The 19,669-nt window shown below is 44.0% G+C and overlaps 1 protein-coding gene and 1 long non-coding RNA gene across 4 annotated transcripts in view; one reads left to right on the forward strand and one right to left on the reverse strand.

Moving 5' to 3' along the window:
• The window catches only part of NTM (neurotrimin), a 959,556-nt gene that overhangs the window by 146,604 nt on the left and 793,283 nt on the right, over nucleotides 1-19,669 (forward strand).
• Nucleotides 1,251-17,226, reverse strand: LOC129048838 (uncharacterized). The gene is made up of 3 exons (XR_008511523.2): nucleotides 15,469-17,226; nucleotides 2,414-2,481; nucleotides 1,251-1,549 (listed from the first exon to the last, which is right to left on the reverse strand). It is a non-coding gene; the product is annotated as an uncharacterized LOC129048838 (long non-coding RNA).

The following is a 19,669-nucleotide window of genomic DNA, read 5'->3' on the forward strand; positions in this document are numbered from 1 at the left end:
GAGTAATTCTCAGGGGGCGGAGATTGCCAGACCTCTACGCTTAATCTTGAATGTGGCCACCTGGGGAAGGGACATGGCCCCAGAGAGGTCTCTCTCCAGCAGGATTGATCCCCAAAAGGGCTGAGAGCCATAACCACCTGTCTGCCCAACGGCACTCTGGGCAGCTGAGCAACAATCTCTCCCTGAAGTGGAACCTGGGTGCTGCCCCCGGTGCCCATCACAGGGCATTGGCAATGCTTGTAACGCGCTGGAAATCGCATCCTGTACATTGGAAGCTCTGTTTGAATGTCAGCTGCTGTTGACCAGTGGTTGCCATAAAGGGTTTGCAGGCGAGACAAGGGAAGTGGTTTGCTGAATGATGATGTGGAGAAAGACCAGAAGATAGCTAGTGCTTCTGTGCAGGGGCCACACCAGCATTTAGCACAGTCGGGGTGGGCCAGGAGTCAAAGGTAGCCAGAAGAAGCCTAGCTAATGGACTGGGCAAATTTGGAAAATTGCTAATACGTTCACAGACTGGTGTCAGTAAGGTGGCGCTCTCTTCACTGTGTGAATGAATGAAAAGGTCATCAGACTACACTGCTTAGCTTTCCCGTGATTATTCAGCATCACTGGGGCATGAGGTAATGGGAAGATAATGGGCTCTGGGTTCAGATCTCAGCTCTGCTGTTTCCCAGATGTATGAACTTTGGCAAGGTAATTAATCTCTCTGATCTTCAGCCCCCTCATTTTAAAATGGAGATCACAGTAACAAACTTGTACGGTTACTTAACAGTAATGTGCGTGTGTGTGCATGTATATATACATACATTTTGCCTGGAAAAAAAATGCCTGAGATCAACAAGTAAACATTTCTATGATACATGGAGTTACTTGCAAACTGTCTCATGGCTCCATTCAGAAATTACCTAGGCTGCATCCCAGGGTGTTGAGATTCAACGTAAACATTATCAAGCATCCATTGTACCAGGCTCCCTGTTGTACAGGTGCCGGTGTGCTCTCGCTCAATCCTCGCAACAGTGCCATTAGGCAAGAACTATTGACCCATTTCACAGTGAAGGCAACTGAGACTCAGAGAAGCCAAGAGCCCAAGGGGTTAGTTAGCACATTAAGTGGCACAGTCAGGATATAAGCCCATGTCTTTGGACTCCCAGTCTGACCCCCGTTTTACTGCATCACAGTAGAAAAGACAGTCACCCTAAATTGAGACACAGGTTAAGTATTTCTCTGCACCCCAGCTGGGGATGGTTGAGTGGGCAGGTGCGGGTCTACAGTGGTACTCACAGTAGGCCGGGTCAGGTGTGTGTTTCAGGTGGGCTAATCACCATAGATGGGAGTGTGCATCTCCAATGTCCACTTGGATTGTCAGCTTTCTTTGGAATAATTAAGAGAAGGTAAAGGAGGAGGAAAAGGACTAAAGAAATCATCTTTGCACATTTTAATCTGAGCTGTTTTCGAGCAGTGTGATAAGGTAGGTTGTCGAAATGTCAGCTTCTCCTTATCTCTAATTGACTTAAGTAGAGGCAGCTCTAATCCTTGTGTGCACAGGAGCCTGGAATGGAGAGATGAGGCCAATTGATTCCTACTTTTTAATTAACAGGTGAGCTGCTTAAAAACAATAGTATATTGGGGGCAGGTTGGGAACAGGAAGGAATGTGAGGCAGGGTCCTCTCCACCACAGTGGCATTTAGAGACATATTAACAAGTGTCAGCATTTGATTTGAATCAGGGGCTGGAGCAGAGGTAAAAGTTATGTCTTATGCATGGGTATGGTCACAAAAGACTGCTGCCAAAGTGACAAAAAAAATTTATACTTCTCTCCATACACAAATGGAAAGACCCTTCGATTTTTGAAGTATCATGAGGGAGACCTCAAGGTATTCCCTTGTGCAAATTGCTCCTCATACTGTCCCCCATGTTGCAACCAGGAGCAGTTTAGTTGGTGATTTCAGTCCTATCTAGTCCTGAGCAATGACAAGTCAGCCTGGCAACCTCTTACAAGTCTCATCCAGCCAGTGCATCAAATCTGGAGGAACTATGCCCACACTGTGTCTGATGTACCTATGTGTAACCCCCCTGGTCTCCCAGAGCTGACTAGCTATTCTTATTGTATGTGCTGGTTCTAAATGGTTAAGGCTCCTGTCCTAATTCCCTTGGGTTTCCTTATTCTGAACCCAACCTGTTTGGCTGATTCCCTCATTCCCTACAAAACAGTTTTTATTCCCTCACCCCTGGGGGCTGGATTTTATATTCTGGACCCTTCTCCCCTTACTTCATCTCTAGTTCTATTACCAACAGCTTAGTGACATCTGTGATCACAATTCTCTTCTGCATTCATTGCATATGACCACCACCTGGATATTCTTATCACCATGCCTCTTCCATTTCCCAAATTAGTTCCCTGGCATACTCTTACCTGGATGGGTTACACTAAGATTGGCTCTATTTCCTGGATATAGGCCATCGAACTCTGTTCTGCCTTAGCTGGGGATAGAGAAGGAGGAAAAAGCCTCATTATTGAATTTGCTTCCCAAGACCCATCCTTGGAAAAAGCCATCTTATGTAATTTCTTTCTTCCCTGCTATTTCTAACATCCCAGAGTTCTCAGAGCCAAGCAACCATGGATCATGATGATTACAACGTTATGGGAGCATGCACTAAAATACACGGGACTTTTAACTAGTGTTCTTAATATATTAATAGATGAGAGGCAGGGGTGTGGACTAGACGGGCTCTGAATGTTTTCCTTTCCAGGATTTAACAGTCTGACCCTTTGGTAGATTTGGAAAGTGATAAATCAAATAACTATTGAGGATGTTCAGCCCATTGATCATGTACTAGTTGAGTATCCCTAATCTAAAAATCTGAAATCTGAAATGTTCCAAAATCTGAAATGTTTTGAGCATCAACAGAAGGCTCAAAGGAAATGCTCACTGTGGCCCTTCAGGTTTTCAGATGAGAAATGCTCAACTGGTATAATGCAAATGTTCCAAAATTTTTAAAAAAATCTAAAACCTGGAACATTTCTGGTCCCAAGGATTGCAGATAAGGTGTAACTTTCACCTCTCTATCATGCTTGTTTTCATTTTGTCTGTTTTTATTTAACTTCTTAAAATCTTTCCCAAAGTTCTGTTATCAGAGAGACACCTTGGTCTGGGAATATGCCTTCCCTCTTCAATAGAATTCATGTAAGTTTCCTAAGGATTGGCACCGTGTTTGATCCATTGAGATAGCTCCGTAATAAAAATAACTGGCATTTATTAAGCACTTACTTTGTGTCTGAAATTGTGCTGTGCCCTTTACATGTTTAGTTCCCTTAATGCTCACATCTGTTGTATGAGAGAGGTGTTCTTCTTATCTGCATTTTATAATTAAGGAAATAGAAGCTAGGGGATATTAAGAAACTTTCACAGGTTCATGCAGCTACCCATTGACACAGATGCTTCACCAATATGCAATACAGTCTTCCTGCATCTATCCCGGTGCCCATGATGACTTCTTATTCTGTGTTTGTTGAATGAATGTTGTGTTAAGGTAAGGATTCTGTTTCCAGTTCTGCTGCTAACTTGAGTAATCTCCTCTAAATAATTGAGCTCATTCTTTTAATCTACCGCCTTCCACAGATCCCAGTACAGAGTAAGTATTCAGTAAATATTTAATAAATGCATGCTAAATAAATGGATGAATGAGTGCTTGATCCCAGAAGTCTCTTCTACATCTAACAGCCTATGATTATAGCTTATATGGATCTCCTCTTCCCTGACCTCTCATAGTGCACTTGACGTTTAGACATTTGATTTGATTTGATTTCATCTTTTGTTGGTTCTAACTGTTTAGTGTGTGTGTTTTGTATTTCCCAATAGATTGCATTCTATTTCCTTGATATTCCCCACAGTGCCTAGCCCAGTGCCTAGATGTCATGAGTGCTCGGTAAATATATATTGCAATGGAATTGAGTATCGGTTCAGCACACTTCAAGCCAGAAGAAACACTGAAATTAGTCACCTCCTGGGCTGTTGTTTTCCTCTTTAGAGAAGCTGTCTTGCAGTTTCTGCTAAACAGATGTTTTGGACAGGTCAGGGAGCAGAATCCAGGCTGTGGCTAATGGCACAATTTGACATCCTGCCACAGTTTACCCACCCATCTGCCCATAAGGGCTGGTCCCCAGATAGAAAGGGTATTTACGAAGCTCTTAGTAAATCCAGAGGACAATCGTGTAAAAGATAGACTCTTAGATAATTGACAAAATTTCTCTGAGCGAGTGGAACCCTTAGGTTGTTGTAAACATGTGTACATGCTTACACGTGCACACACAAGACTCAACTTTGAAACTTGAGGGAAAAATTAGACTCTCAACCTTGCTCCTTTCTGATGAAGGGGAACAAAAACAATTCTCAGAGGTAATAGGATGGGGAATGCAGACAGGCTCATCAGTGCCCAAGGAAACCAAGAAGGGCCACAAGAGTGTCAAGGCTCTCCAGGGAAAATGTGGGTTTCTACAGCATGGGAGACTCCAGAGACTTTAACACACACGAACTGAAATCAAGGCTGCTCAGTGCATGTGTTGGTTTCATGGCATGGATATTTATACAAGAAAGATAAATCCTCTAGGAAGTGATTAAGAGAAAAATCAAAAGAAAGACTGAAAAGCCTGGGCCTGGAGTGACTGCCCACCTACCCTTAGATACCTCTCCTGTACCTAATGGACTTGATATTCTTTGCAAATAGGCATAATCATTACTGTTTTGCAATTTCATGAATAATCTATCCTTGGAGGGAATGAAATTTCTTATCCTATTCTGCCAGGCTCCTCAGCCACCCTCCCTCTCCCCCAACCTATAATCTAATGACTCCACCTCTCCACCTCACACACTGTTACAGAGTTTGTTTAAGGAGCGTACAAGTGCCTTCTAGAAAGAGGCAGACTGGGTATTTCTTTACTCTAGTGCTACCATCCCTCCCCATTGGATACATCTGAGGAAGGTGAATTACTTGGGGCTGCCTCTATATCTTAAAATCCTTCCACACATCAGATAGAAAGTTGCTTTGCAATTATATGTTTACCAGGCACTTTAAGGCAAGGACAATGTCCCCCTCATCTGAAACCCTCTGGTGCCTGGCACAGGGCGTGGTGCCTAGTAGGTATTTAATAAATACTTGCTGAGTGAATGAATGAAAGAAATTCTAGGAGGGTTTGAGATATACCTAGACTAGTGTGGTGGATGCTTTATATCCTTTTTAAATCTGCTCATATGCTCAACCCTATGAGAAGGTTGAGCATATGAGAATTCAAGGGCAAAAAGAAAAAAGAATGAATTTACTGTGAAAGTCATCTAGTAAAGTTGAGTGCCTTTCTCAAAAAAAAAAAAAAAAAAAAAAAGACTGACCAGTTCTTTTACTGGGGGACTTGAAAGCTTACAAAAGAGAAAGGAGGGTGGGAAAAAGGAGGGAAGGGAAAACACTTTCCCCACTATAGGGAGGGCTGGAACTGTGAACAAAAGCCCTATGATTCACCCAAGAATAGAAGCTTAAAGGACTCCAACTACATGCCAAGGCACCAGAGGTCCTGCCAGCCTCAGCTCATGTGGGGCATTTGCCCTTTGATGCAGCCAAGAAAGGGATTTAAGCAGCAAATGGTGACCTTAGAACAGCTGCGCTGGAGGGCCAATGACCCCCTTAACCTCACCCTGACCCTAACTCCCTCCCCTCCTAAATGCTAAAGGGAGCAAATGAAAGAGTTAATGATTAGATTAGAAAAATCAAGACTGTGTTGTCCATAGAATTACTTATCAGAAAAAAATATGGAGGCAATTAAGGAAGAAATCTAAACAACACCTTGCTAGGGGTGGTAGAGAAGGGAGAACAGTAGTGGGAGGTAAGGGTGACCAGTGAGCACAGAGATGATGGAGGCTTCTGCAATAGATTGCTCAGCACACACTCAGTGCCTGCCATGAGCAACAGCTTCTCTGGCTACCATTTAACAGGAACCTGTTATTTCCACTTCATAGATGAGAAAGCTGAGGCTTCGGCAAAGCTGAGTGACAAGACCAAGGCTCCACTGCTAGACCAGAGCCAGAATTTTTAATTCTTTTAGACAGTATCTCGGTTTGTTGCCAAGGCTAGATGCAATGGTGTGATTATGGCTCACTGCAGCCTTGATCTCCTGAGCTCAACTGATCCTCCTACCTCAGCCTCTTGAGAAATAGCTGGGACTACAGGTGCATGCCACCAGGCTCTGCTAATTTTTTTTTTGCGGGGGTGGGGGTAGAGATAGGGTTTCACCTTGTTGCCCAGGCAGATCTCAAACTTCTGGGCTCAAGTGATCCTCCCACCTCAGCCTCTTGAAGTGCTGGGATTACAGACGTGAGCTGCTGTGCTCTTCCCAGAATCAGGATTTAACCCCAAGTGTGTCAGATGTCATTGCAAAGTGTAGTGAAGTGGAACTTAAGGAGGGAAGGAAACACTTTCTTTTATCTTTCTTGATGTTTCTCTTTCACTATTGCAATTGTGACAGCTTTCTCTGAGCTGTTAAGACTGTCTGTTCTCTTGGCATAGAACTAAAATAAAACTAAACATGAGCGAACCTGAGTAATTAAATATTTATTGAGTTTCTACTATGATTTAGGAGTGTTACTCTAAGCTGGGTATACAAAGTGAGTAAAACACCGACGTAGAGGGTTTTCATAAGATGCAGGTGAAATGCTTTAAGAAAACAAGTATGGGAACATTAAGTCTTCTGATAGGAGGGGAATTAACTGAAGCTTCTGCAATAAGCTGATATTTTGGAGGGCAAGATAGGGAACGGCGTTTCAGACAGAAGGAACTGCATGCACAGAAGTGTGGAGTCTGACAGCTCCTGCATTTCAAGTGCAGGGATTCCTCCAGGCTGTTTGCTGGGGAGAAACGAAAGGTCACAGTCAGCCTGCAAGATCTGCTGCCTTCATGTATGTCTGCTGCTTGGTTTTTGAAGTAGTGGTGTTTGTGGTGATTTTCATTTATTGTAGTAAAATATACATAACATCAAATTTACCAATTTAACCATTTTAAACGTAAAATTTACTGGCATTAACTACATTCAAAGTGTTGCACAACTATTACAACCATCTCCAGAATTTTTTTTAAATCATCCCAAATAGAAAATATGTCCCCATTAAACAAGAACTCCCCATTCTCCACCCCACTCCTCCGCTCCTGGTAACTTTCTGTTTCTCTGAATTTGCCTATTCTAGGCATTTTATGTAATTAAAATCATTCATTTGTCATTTTTAGCTGGCTTGTTTCATTTAGCATAAGGTTTTCAAGGTGTATCTATGTTGTAGCAGGTATCGGAACTCTACTCCTTTTTGTGGCTGAATACTCTTCCAGTGTATGCATATATCACATTGTGATCATCCACTCCTCTGTCATGGACACTGGGTTGTTTCCACTTTGGGGCTACTGTGAATAATGCTGCTGTGAGCACTGGTCTACATGTATCTGTTCAAGTCCCTGCTTTCTATTCCTTTAGGTGTATACCCAGAAGTGGAAGAGCAGGGTCAAATGGTAACTTGACGTTTAATTTATTTGAGGAACTGCTAAGCTGTCTTCCACAGCAACTGCACCATTGTACATTCTCACCAACAATGTACAAGGATTCTAGTTTCTCGACATCCTCAGTAGCACTGACTGTTTTCTATTTTTCTTTTTACATAACACATTCTAATGGGCATGAAGCAGTATCTCATTGTGGTTTTGATTTGCATTTCTCTAATGATCAGTGATGCTGAATGTTATTTTCATGTGTTTATGGCCTTGTATGTATTTTTTTTTTTTTTGAGAAACGTCTATTCAAGTCCTTTCCTCATTTTTAAGTTGAGTTTTTCATTGTTGTTTTGTTGTTGAATATATAAGTTGTGACCATCAGGAGATCTAGTATTGGAACTAAATGTCACCAATAAAGGTGCAGGCTTATTTTTGTTTAAGTTTAATAAAACACAGCTCTGCCTTGCTGAGATGTGAGACTGAAAAAAATATTTAAATAATTTTTATTGTTGTTGTTGTTGTTCTTGTTCTTATACATTTTCCTGAATAAGTGACTCTTCTAGACTTCCCCATGGCCAAAAGTAATAAAACTCATAGCAGAAGTGGGAATGGCAAGCTAAATAAAAACCCAGGAAAACCACTGCAAAACCATCTGCGGATGTAAATCATACTTTGTGAAAGCCATTGGATTAGAAACACATTATCCTTGTCTGATTCGCTCACACCCACATGTTCCTAGTAAGCGTTGAGTGTGATTTATACCCTGACATTTAAGGAACTGGGAAAGGGTGATGCTGCGCGGCCTTGATAAATGCCTTTCTCTGTGTCTGTTACACCAGCCCAGGAGAGAATGGGGTAGATGTCTCCATCACCGAAATGGGGGGCCTGGGCCTTCTGCTTAAATGGCTTCTCTGCCCAGCCCTGACTCAATCAGGAAAAGCAAAGTAGCTGCTTGACCCAATGACTATAGCCCAGGATTGGAAGATCAGAATTTCTGGCTTCAAATCTTCACCCTTCCATGTTATTGAGGTTGGCTCAGAGCATCCCTTCTGTGAAATGGGGGCAGGAGTCGTGGCTACAGGATTGTTTTATGCTTCCTGTGAAATAAGGCAGGTTCTACACGCATAGTGGATCTGCCAGGAAATACAGTTGGAGAGATAGATGCTGCAGGAGGATAGAAAGCTCAGAACAAGCAGAGAAAAGGCTACAGCAGCCACGCAGACATTGGAAAACAAACCGCAGGTTTAGTCCAGCACCAAAGCCAATGATATCTAAGAACTAGAAGTGTATTTGCAGTATTTTCCCATAGATTTGAATGCCCCTGTCCCATGACACAGTCTTCCCCACCCAGGGAGGGATCCAGGGACGTGCGTATTTCTCCGTTCACCTCTCATTCCCCACGGGGCCTTGGCATTTCCAGGCAGTGGTGCTCTATAAACACTCATCCTAATGGCTCCTCTGGGGTCTGGAGGGGGGCAGTTAGCTGCATTCATGAATTCAGCATTCAGTCCCTCATATCCTTCAATCCAAGTGAACAGCTGGCAGTAGATACCGACAGCAAGGAAAGAAGCCATCACTTTGTTGGATGTTTCCCTGAATAATAAGTGAACTGCTTACGACATTTCTGAGAGCATCCAAACAGCCATCACCCAGCCATGGTCACGACCAGGCTACTCAGCAGGGGGAGCAGCCTCTCTAGAGTTTGAAACATGGGTGAAGTGGAAGCTCTCCTGATGCTCATGGATATGAACACTAAGACCAGACACACATGCACGCACGCATGCACACACATGCACACACTCATGCACACACATGCACACACGCACACACGCACCCGACACACTTTAGAATTAAGTTTTAATTATTCGCTTGTGAAGCATCCCTGAATCTTGGTCCCCTCCTCTTTAAGATGGGGGTAACACCTTACCAACAATCTCCTGGTAACATTAAATAGGGAAGCATGTGAGACAGTCTCTGGTACATCATAGGTGTTCAAAAATGTTTAGTCCTTTAGCTCCTCACCCAACACAAAAGAAAATCTTGTGCTTGTTCCTTTGCCCAGATAACAAACCTTATTCTGATATTTTGGGGACAGCACAGGAGTGGAAGAAAAAAAGAAACTTTTCTAACCATCACATTGATTTCCCTTTTGGGCACACAGAGCCATTACTGAAAAGTCACTTGCTGAAATGGTTGTACTGTGGCCTCTGCAGGAAGAGGGGTGTGCTAAGGCCAAGCCAGGCTGCTGCAGTGCCTGGAGCACAAAGCCCTTCTGAGCATGCTGAGCCCTTGATGACTGGCATGGACTCGGCCCCCACTCCCTGCACAATCATGCGGCACAAATCCCTGTATTTTCAATGGAAGGAGCCGCTCCAGTGGCGCTGAAGAAAGAGGGAAAAATCCTTTTCTTGCAGGCAGGTTTGCTCTGCAACCACCACTGAAGGTGTTTTAAAATTCACATTGAGTTTGCCTCTCAGGTCCTTGATGCTGCTCGCGGAGGGAAGGTAGACGAAGGAGGCTCGTTCGTCTGCGTGCCATTGTGTCTAGGGTGGTCCCAGGGACAGGTGTTAACTCTCTGGGACAGCCAAAGCATGATGGGCCCTCAGCAGAAGAAGGACTTAATTAGTCAATGCATTGATTGAGTGCCTACTGTGAGTCAGGCACTGTGCTAGTGCCAGTGGAGGCTAGGGAACAAGGCACAATCTTGTCTTCTGGTATCTTAAATTTTAGCCAAGGGTGTAAAGTTATTTGGCAATAAAAGAAATAAATAACAACTCAAATCAATAATATGGGAAGTGTCACACAATACTCTGGTCCATGATTGAAATGGAAATGACATTAGGGGCTATGTGAAGAGATCAGTTATTAGCTGCTTCCTGCAGGCCTCTGACCATAAAACAAGCAAATATTTCTAAGGACCCCTATGCTCATCACCTCATCTGATGCTATTTTGAAATTCTTGACAGTCTGTTAACTGCTATGCAAATGGCATAAAGGTTCTTATGAGAATCCCTGTCCCCTCCCATTCCAGGTGCGCAGGCTTCACACTTAAGTCTTCAAAGGAAAGAAGGCAAACATTGCAATTACCCCAAGAGGAGCTTAGCATGCCATATGCTCTGTGTGCATCTCCCTTGGAACAGTTATCACAGAGCCTTGATTCTCACCTGCCTCCCTCATGTGGACCACAGACTATTCAAAGAAAGGGCCTGGTCGAATCTGCTTCTGTAGCTTCTCCTTGGCCACTGCTTGGGATAATGACTGACACATAGAAACCACACCCAAAATGTGGTTGAATGAGTGCTCATAGAATGCTACTGACTTAATGTATTGCCACTGGCATATAGGTCTGATATCCATGGAAGAACTGCTAAGAGTGGACAATGTTTTGCCAGAAAGAATGAATGCTTTCTTGTCAAAAAGCCAGTGTTGTAACAGAGGTGTGGGTTGGGTGGTTGTGTAGTAGCACTCACCTTATTTCCACTTTTCCTCAATAGAATAACTTGCAGGGTGGGGTCTGTGTTTAACCATATCTTCCCTAAGGCAGTTCCAGTAGGCAAATGGGTACTTGCACCCCAATAGCCATAGGAGGAGGGTTCTTGTTCTTGTTGAGGTTGGGCAGAAGAGATGGGCAGGGGTACAAGGTGGTAAAGTGCAATGTACTTCTACCCCTAAAATTTCCCAAGCCTGCTATGTGAATGCTGTCCAGCCCTGATGGCAAATCAGAAAAGTGGATGCCCAGGAGAGAGCAAATCAATGGCACATGAGCAGACAGCACCAACAATGAGTGATTATTTGTGGAGCACCCACTACATTTACTCAGCATCACCCTGGTTACTGGGGGACATGCACATAGAGTATGGAGCCCACAGGTATAAGTGCTTTATTAGAGTTTGTTAAGTAAACATGTAATTACATAGAGGATAAACTAAAGTTTTTATTATTTTTATATGAAAGTTATCAAACGTACAGAAAAGATGAAAGATTTTTACAGTTAATACCCATAAACCCATCACTAGATTCTACAATTAACACTTAATTTAATTCTCTTTATCAGAAATTTACCTATCTGCTACTCATCCATCAATCTGAGACTTTTGATTATATAAAGGTAGACTCTACTTGAGGAAACATGATGTATACGCATGAAACACAGTATTTTCTAGGACAACGCTAAATAGTGAGACAGAGGCACACATCTGGATGGAGTTAAGAAGGTGATCATCTGTGAGGAATAATATGTTCAGAGACTGTTTCATGGAGGAAAGTGGGCCTGGAAAAATGTACAAGATTTGGGTAGGAAAAGGGAGAAAGGGTGGTCTTTAGGTGTGTGGAGTCATATAAATAATGCCCGGGGGGACCCAGTCCAGAGGAAAGGTGAGTGGCATCCCTCTGCCCAGTGTTACGCCGGGCTTCCGGCCAGCCTGAGGCTGTTCTGGTGCCCGTGGACTCAGACCACCCTCATCATCCTAAACATCACTGACCTGGGGGATGTAAGCTCAGTATGAATGCCTCTGAGGACCTGCAGACCCTGAGGGAGCTGGGTGCCTCTCTTGCTGAGTGACTCATAGTAGGCATTCAAGAGAAAGGTACACAGGGATGACGTTCTTCATCTAGAGTGAAGTTAAAAAAAAAAAAAAAAAACAATTGAGTTGGATATGTGTGAAACACGGGAAATTGAAAAACAAAAAGGAAATAAGTGAATTTGAGGCCCCATCTTGACAACACCTGATAAAGACCAGAGAGCTTGTCTGCTTGTCTCCCAAGCAGGGGCAGTAACACAGACCTGACTGAAAGCAACACGTGAGCCTGAGGAAGAGCTGCCACCTTCCGGTGGGGCACCCACAACAGGCAGCTGCACAGGGTAGAAGAAACTTGTGCGTCCCAGGCTGATAGAGCCGCAGAACAACCACACCTCCTCCCAGGTGCCATCTTGGGAAGAGGCTTCCGAAGATCAGCTTTAAAAGGCTCTTATTACTTAAGGTCCTTCCTGGGACATTTGCTGGTAATAGGAGTCAGATGCAATCCTCACTTGTGCTTAAAAGGCAGACAAGATGGTGCAGAGCAATTACTGAGTATGTGTGCACAATTTTGAAAACCAGCTACCTGTCCCTTGGCAGGAGAGGCTTTGGCTGCCTGCAGCTGGAATGCTCTACCTTGCCTTTGTTTCTCTCTTTTCTTCCACTGTCTCCCAGAACCGCCCTCCCAATTCACCTGCATTGTTTCTACCTCCTTCCAGTCACTGCACTAAGCATGGATTCCATCTGTTCGGGGCTCCCTGGCGAAGGAACGCACACCTTCACTCTGCAGTGGTCACCCAGTGCTGTGCTGGTCAGCACACAAGCAGGGGACCCTGTACTGACAGAACAAAGGACAGCTGTCCTGTGAGTGGTCCAGCCATGCTCGGGCCTGGAGGAATTCATGCAGCACACCAGAGGGATAAGCACATTCATTTTGTGACGCAGCCTCTGTGTACTTTGTCAGCAAAATGGAGAACACTCACTATTTTCTCTGGCTTTTAGGATTTCCATATTTATTGCTTGTTTGCTACCACTGGGGAGAAGGGAAGAGGAGAAAACAACAACTTCCTTCATTTGAAATTTTAAAACATGAACATGTGAGGTTTACCCTCCCTCCTCTGTCCCCCTGCAATTCCAGCAATGCGTAGGACTGTAGAATGTTACAGCTGGAAGCCCTTGAGAAATCTAAACAATAGTGCCTCATTTTACACACAAGAGAATCATGGGCAGGAGGTGAAGGGGCATGGTCAAAGTCACATACCTATTTAGTGGCAGCCCTGAGACTAGCATTGGTGTCTGCAGAATCTTATTTTTCTTATTGCTGTGCTATGTGGGTTCTGTTTTGATTCAAGTCAAGAATCCTACTATGTGTAGGAGATCCTACTCTGTATATGGTACTGTGCAAGAGGCTATCTACTACCTGCTTTAATCCTGCCAATACCCCTCTGGGGTAGGATTTACTTCCATCGGTTCAGTTGTTATAGTTAGTGCCTGATCACGGGGCTGGAGAAGCTCTGGAGCAGAGCTCAGGCAAAGGCTGTTGGTGCTGTCTGGACTGTCCTGTCCTGTAAAGGTGGACATACAGGATAAACACGAAGCAGTAAGGAGCAAAGTGCCTGGCATGCAGGAACATGCTAGTTGTTTGGTAAAGGACAAGGTGGGAATGATGTTGGTCAATGGGTACAAAATTTCAGCTAGAGGGAATAAGTTTTTGAGATCTATTGTACAGCATAGGGACTGTAGTTAATAATGTATTGTACATTTCAAAATTGCTAAGAGTAAATTTCAAGTGTTCTCACCATAAAAATAAGTATGTGAAGGGATTGGGCATGTTAACTTAGATTTTTTTTTTTAATTTTTTTGAGAAAAGGTCTTGCTCTGTTACCCAGGCTGGAGTGCAGCGATGTAACCATAGCTCACTGCAGTCTCTACCTCCCAGTATCAAGCAATCCTCCCACCTCAGCCTCCTTAGTAGCTGGGACTTCAAGCGCATGCCACCATACCCAGCTAATTTTTGTTTGTTTGTTTGTTTGTTTGTTTTTGTAGAGATGAAGTTCCACAATGTTGCCCAAGTTGGTCTTGCACTCCTGGGCTCAAGCAATCCTCCTGCCTCAGCTTCCCAAAGTGGTAGGATTATAGGCATAAGCCAAAAAGCCAATCCATCAAGGAGCCAGGAAGGCTTTGCAGAAGTTCCTTCTGGAAGAATTTCAGCCAATAGCCAAAACTGAAGGAATTAGAGGGAAGGTATTTCAGGCAGAATGGAGAGGAAGAAGCAGGATGTGTTCAGGGAAGAGCATGTAGGCAAATGTGAATGGGGATGAACACTTGTGCACCAATAGAGGAAAGTAAGGCTGGAAAGGGGTTTGGTAACTTTACGGGATGATATTAATCAGGGCCCATCATGTTTGGGGCATTCTTGTAGGCCTGTGACTTAGCAGACAAGGATGGCAAGCACCTACTCACACACAGATAATGCTGTGACGGACAGGGCCTGAGAGCCTAATTCCATGGGGCCATTTGAGGTAAGACCTGAATGACAAGAAGAAGCGGGCTCTGAGAAAAATCAGGGCCAGAGAGCTCTCCAGGAAAAGAAAAGGAAAGCAAAGGGCTTTGAGGCAAGAACTAGAGACCCTGTGGAATGAATAGAGGTGGACTTACCAGCAGGAGAGGAGCTGGGGCATGGGAGTGGAGGTGAGACCAGGCAGAGCCTGCAGTGCACTGCAGGAGGTTGAATTCTATCTGAGCTACTAGAAGAATGAGAGGCCCTATGTTATCTGGCCTCTGCCTCTATCCTGGACCTCATCTCCATGGGAAAAACTCACCTCTGTTTGCCCAAGACTCTTCCAGTTTTAGCACTGAAAGTCTCAAATCCAAGAAACACACCACGTTCCAGGCAGGCGGGCAGTTGGTCACCTTAGCTCCCACCTCATCCTTGCTCACTACGGTCCTGTCACAACAATGTGGGAACATGCTGTTCCCACATTAAAAAGCTCTGGCTGATTCATTAGAAAATGCATGGCAACTCAACATTTTTGAAAACAGGACTAACATAATTATAGCTATTTAAGCTTTTTTTTTTTTTTTTTTTTTTTTTTTGAGACGCAGTCTCCCTCTGTTGCCCAGGATGGAGTGCAGTGGCATAATCTCGGCTCACTGCAACCTCTGCCTCCTCAATTCAACTGATTCTCCTGCCTCAACCTCCCCAGTAGCTGGGGCTACAGGCACGAGCCACCATGCCCAGCTAGTTTTTTTGTGTTTTTAGTAGAGATGGGGTTTTACCATATTAGCCAGGCTGGTCTCGAACTCCTGACCTCATGATTTGCCTGCCTCAGCCTCCCAAAGTATTGGGATTACAGGCATGAGCCACCATGGCCAGCCAGCTATTTAAGCATTTTTTAAAGATACTGACAACCTCCAAGGCCATTCAACTTACATAAAAATGCCTTTCTGTGGAAATTTGGGGATTCCTTTGGCTATGGAGAGGGTAGTAGGTCAATTGGCATGGCTGAATATAAAAAAGATCTTCTCCATCCAGATGTTTCTGTTCACCTCCTCTTGTGCAGCATAGTTTGGAATATTTCATCTTCATTGTACAAGACTTAAAGGTGTATCACTACAGTAAGCAGAACTTAAAGGAACAGGTCTTTGCATGGCAGTCCCAGCTGAATCTGCACAAGGCCCTTATCTAAAGCCAGTTGTGAGAGAAATACAGTAGCCTCTGTGCCCATTACCTCTAGAACTGCATTTTCTAGCTTCTCATTAGGGAGCGGTGACATCAGAATAGGACCTTGCCCCTTTAAGAATCTTTCCCAAGATAATGGGATTCATGATCTCACAATCACATAAATCACTGCCAGCCCCCTGAAGTCAATTCATATTTCTGTAGTTCGTTAGTGGCACGAGAGGAAATTGCATTTATTATAATTGCCTCTAATTGCACCAGATTAGTGATTACAATTATTGATGGCAGCTGATTATTCATTAGGCATCAAATCAATCCCCGTGCTTATTCATTACTCCAAACAGTAACTCTGATGAGAGGTCTAAAGGAGGCCATGTCCACCCTTTCCACTAAATGGCAGGCTGCCTCCCAGTGCTGCCTCTAAACAAACACCTGAAAATAATTTAGGACTTAAAGTGACAGAGAACCATCCCTCGCCTTCCACCATGTAATGCCTAATCCCGAACCCAGCACTAACTGATGAAATTATGGAAGCTGTTAAACATCACCAAAGACTATTTGGAGGTCCCAGAATGCTCCAGAATTGCTAGCTTTTCCTGAATGCCCTTCTTGGTTGCAAAATGAAAATTTCAGAGTTTCCTGGGTTACTTCTTCTGGAATATATGTTACCTACAATACGTAAAGAGAATAGACCTTAGAACCACACAGGCCAGACTTAAATGAGCTATGTAAACCTAGTCGATTTTGTGAGCTATGTAAAGTCAGTCAATTTTGTGAGCTATGTAAAGCCAGTCAATTCGTGTGTGAATTTTTGGGAGCTATGTAAAGCCAGTCAATTTGCATATGAATTTTTGGGAGCTATGTAAAGCCAGTCAATTCACGTGTCCTGTCTGAGCTGTAGAATAGTTGCTAGATTGTGCATAAACAAGCAATGAGATCTCTGCTTCTCTTGTTCGCCATCAGAGTCTATCATCTAAAATAGTGCCTGTAGAGAAAAGAACATAATAACCATCTAAGGAGTTAAATACCTACCTGCAAGGGTTGTGATGATGGCTGAATTAGATAACATATTTAAGACTTTGTGGTGCACCAGGTAAAAACTAGTTGCTCAATTAATTCAATTCCTCTCTCCCCTACTTCCTCCATGCTATAACATCTAAATTTATATCCTTTATCCAGTGTGTCTCTTTATACACAGGCTCAATATTAACTAAATTTATCATTTTGGTGTGTTCTTCTTGGTGAACATCAGTATATATGTAATAGAAGTGCAGCTTCCAGAAGACTGTTGCCTCATTTACTGGTAGCTACAGCATGCCAGGCACCAGATCTAGAGGGTTAGAGAGATCAACAGAGCATAAGTATTGACCTTGAACAGCTGAGAACTAAACGGGAATGACTGTCCATTCTATTTCCATGTGTTGTTTGCATTAAAGGAATATCCAAGTTCTAATGAGCCCACAGGGGATAGAGAGACCCGACACAGCTCGAAAGGTCAAGAAGGCCTCAGAGTTCGCTTTTGAGATGAGCCTTGAAGCTGCATAAATTTTTCCAAATGCCTAACAGGTCACTAGCCTTCCTACACACCATGTAGCACCTGAAGAGACAAGAAGAGAGAAATGAGCATGCCTTCAGAGCTGCACTGTGAACTTCTAGGTGCTTGATACATGAAGACAGTGACAACGTTAAGTGCCGTTTTCCAGACGCTCCCATGGGTAAAACTTCTGTAACTAAGCGATCTTTTCTTCTCTTAGCTGCTGACATCTCAGAAATGCGGCAACATCTTGAGGTTTTCCTCTATGAACTTCTGTGAAACCTTATGCTGCCTTTGGTGACACAGAACCCTAATCTATCCTTTCCCCAAATTCCCAGCTGACCCAAATGTACCCCCTGTTCTAGCACCCACATTTATCAGCTCCCTCTACTTCTCACAATCCCCCCTACTTCCACTAGTGAGTTACTTCAAAGAGCCTAAGTGTCTCCAGGTAGCAGAGACATTCATTCAGAGCACACCATTGTCTATACCAATGCAGGATTTCCTGAAAACCAGGGAGGGAGGGAAGGAAGAAAGAGCCTCTGGGTGAGGAGGTGTGCAGCCTGGCTCTTTGTCAAGTCTTTGTCCCACGTGAGAGTCGGTGCTAATTTCCCTGGTTGCTTAGGCTTGAGCCCTGTAGTGTGTCTGACCTACACCCAGATCCTCTAAGGATGTAAGCACAATGATTCTCAAAACAATCCAAAATACGAGGCCCATAGCTCGGAGAACATGTCCCTGGTGCCCCTTCCTCTGGACGCCTTCCTTGCCCACATGGTTGCCAGTTACGCTGCCTCCCAGGGAAGCTGAGGATGAACACGTGACTTCTCTTAAGTCTCCTACCTTAAGTCTCTTGTGCATCCTACTTCTAAGCCAGTTGAAACGTTGAAATTTTCTCCAGAGACTCCCCTCTTCATCGAGGCCATGTAACCATGCAGTAAGAAATTAACCTTCTTTTCTAGCTAACATGTTCCTTTACCTCCCCTGTTTTCAAAACTCCCATATAGTGGCAGTCTCCTCTCTGAAGGCTGCTCTTTTAGACAGGAAATACGCAGGGATAGCATCACTTCCAGAGAAACAAGAGAACAGACTGATAGATCCGAACACCAGATAATGCCTTCCCTTTCTTGGCAACGGTACATATCCCTAACCTCTTTCCCAAGACCCACAGAAGAGCAGGGTCTGTCCTGAAGGGCAACAGGACACTGATCCACTGTCTTATAAAGGAAGTTGTGTTCAGTGATTTTCTGATTAGGGAGAAAGTTGCTACAGCCAGCACCAGAGGAAAGCTGTCTGGTGATCAAGGACCTTGGGGGTTTGCCTGGGCTACTTTTGGAGGCTGCCCAAAGCCTGCTAGCAGCTCCCACATGAGCTGGGGAGAGGCTCTGCTTCCCTCTATTCCAGCACAGCTTCCCCTAATTCTGAACTTCCAGAGAAGCACAGGTCCGAGCACCCTCCCTTGCCCAGTCCTTCATCAGCTGGTGCCCGTAGCCCTGCATCATGCTGGTGACAGTTGGTAAATGAGTCCCAGTCTAGCCGCTTATGCAGGATGGTTGTGCAGTAAGAACCTTCATCCTTATGGCAGGCACATTAATGCCAAGTTTGCTCGTTCTAATTAATAACAGTCAGTAAACACCAAAGAGAGCTAATGATGATTACAGGCCGCAGCTCCTGCGTGTTAGCAAACACACCAGGCAGGTGGCCTCTCGTCTCTTCCCAGGAAAGAGGCTGGGTCCTCTTCTTGCAGAGATGTCTTGCCTCCTCAAGGCCCCTACCACCATGTTTAGCAAATCTTGGGTTACTTCTTAGCCTGGAAAAGACCAAGATGCATGCAGGTCAGTCCCATGGAACGGATCATGGGCTGACTTCAAGATTAGAGGACTAAAGAAGCAGGACCTTTGATCTTTTAGGGTTTCCAGATATCTCTTTCTGGCACTTGGAATAAAACAAATTTTTCTTATTTAAAAAATATTTTTTCCAATTTCAAAGTAATACAATTTGCTTCAAAAAATTAAAATACTACAGAAGCATATAAGAAGAAAGGGTGAGTCTCCCTTCGTCCTCTGGGGAAGTGAGATTCAGTGCCTGGTTGGTTTGTCTACAGTTCTCATCTCCCCTACCTCCTCATCTTTCTCCAGCTCATATTTCTATTCCTGGTACACAAAGCTTCCCATTCTACTACCAAATTATCCCTGGTGTGAATCTTTATTCCCCATTTGGCTAAGCCTTTACTCATCCTCTATCCCTAGATATTTTTTTTTTTCTGACTCAAGGATTCTGCCTATGGTAATATTTTCTGTGACCCTGAAGGCAAAATGACAGTTCGACTCCATGGTGGCACTAGGATATCTCATCTCGGAATGTTTTCTTCTCTGAGTTCCAGGGGTTGTGGCAATTAAACATAATTACATCTACTTCCTC

Source organism: Pongo abelii, chromosome 9 (assembly GCF_028885655.2).
Source record: "Pongo abelii isolate AG06213 chromosome 9, NHGRI_mPonAbe1-v2.0_pri, whole genome shotgun sequence".
NCBI lineage: Eukaryota > Metazoa > Chordata > Mammalia > Primates > Hominidae > Pongo > Pongo abelii.